We start from the raw sequence: 1,221 nt of genomic DNA on the forward strand, positions 1-1,221 counted from the left end.
CCCCAGCTCCAGAGATGTCTTAAAGGGACCTCAACTTACAGCAACACAGTCCACAGGCTAGGCGTCCCACAGGTAGTGTAGCCTTTAAATTGAGGCACAGAACAAGCAAGGTAGCCGCACACTGGCCCGATGATCAAAGAGCGAGAGACAAGAAAGGCGAGGCTCTCCCAGCCATTTATCTCTCTGCCCTTCAGTTAATCCCACTTGTGTTTATCGGCCAGGCTGGCACAATAAACTATCTCACCATGGGAATGAAAAACATCTAATATTTATTATTGTTATATGCTGTTTAATTCATAGAGACATCATGTATAGCCAAAAAAATTATCTGACCCTGTATCATCTTTACATTTTTTGTTGTATTTGAGTGTATAATGGTAGATACTATGTTAATTTATTTTATTGGATTCTCTTCCTTTGTCAGTGATCCTGTTTTGCATGCTGTCCTTCTGCAGGAGCTGGCCTTGCCTGATGATCTATCCACAGTAAAACAGAGAGAGCCTCATGATCTCTAATTCTAATGCTTACCTATGAACATGAAAATGAAATTAGAAGACACTAACATCCTTACCAACAGTCTTCACTTTTGTTTGTTTGTTTTTGTATCTACAATTTGTAATAATGTGTCTATCTTTCCACAGTTTATTTTAATTGGTGGTATGAGGACTGGAGGATAATGAATAAAATTGATTATTAAGTTTATATTCTCATGGAATTTTATAAATGAGGACAACTAACCTCTTTTTAAAACATCATCAGAAAAGACTCATCTCTTTAACAGGACATTCATTTCAGGAGAGGGTAATTGAAAAGGAGAAAAACCAGCAGTAATATGGATTGATTAAAGAGGCCACAAAAGTAGACTGAGACATAGCAAACATCATGAAGATGACACAAGTCACACAGTTTTGTTCTGTTACAATTTTGGCATGAGGCAGTCAACTCAAAGGAAGTTATTAGCAGCAATGACAACAGTGTTGAATGCAATATTTGCATTCTAGTATAGCAAAAATTAAAAATAAATTTATTTTGTTATGTTGATTTCTATGACCATGAAATTAATTTTCAATTGCATATGTTATAAAATCAAGATGATATGTTAGTGTTCAGAGACTCTAAAAATACAAATAAGAGTGAGCACACATTAGAATTGAACCCTTGATTTTTCAATTTGTATTACCTATATAGACTAGTGAATTTTTCTATCAAAGGGATATTTTG

Source organism: Echinops telfairi, unplaced genomic scaffold (assembly GCF_000313985.2).
Source record: "Echinops telfairi isolate 266 unplaced genomic scaffold, ASM31398v2 ScPeMD7_7469;HRSCAF=8507_1, whole genome shotgun sequence".
NCBI classification, from domain to species: Eukaryota; Metazoa; Chordata; class Mammalia; order Afrosoricida; family Tenrecidae; genus Echinops; species Echinops telfairi.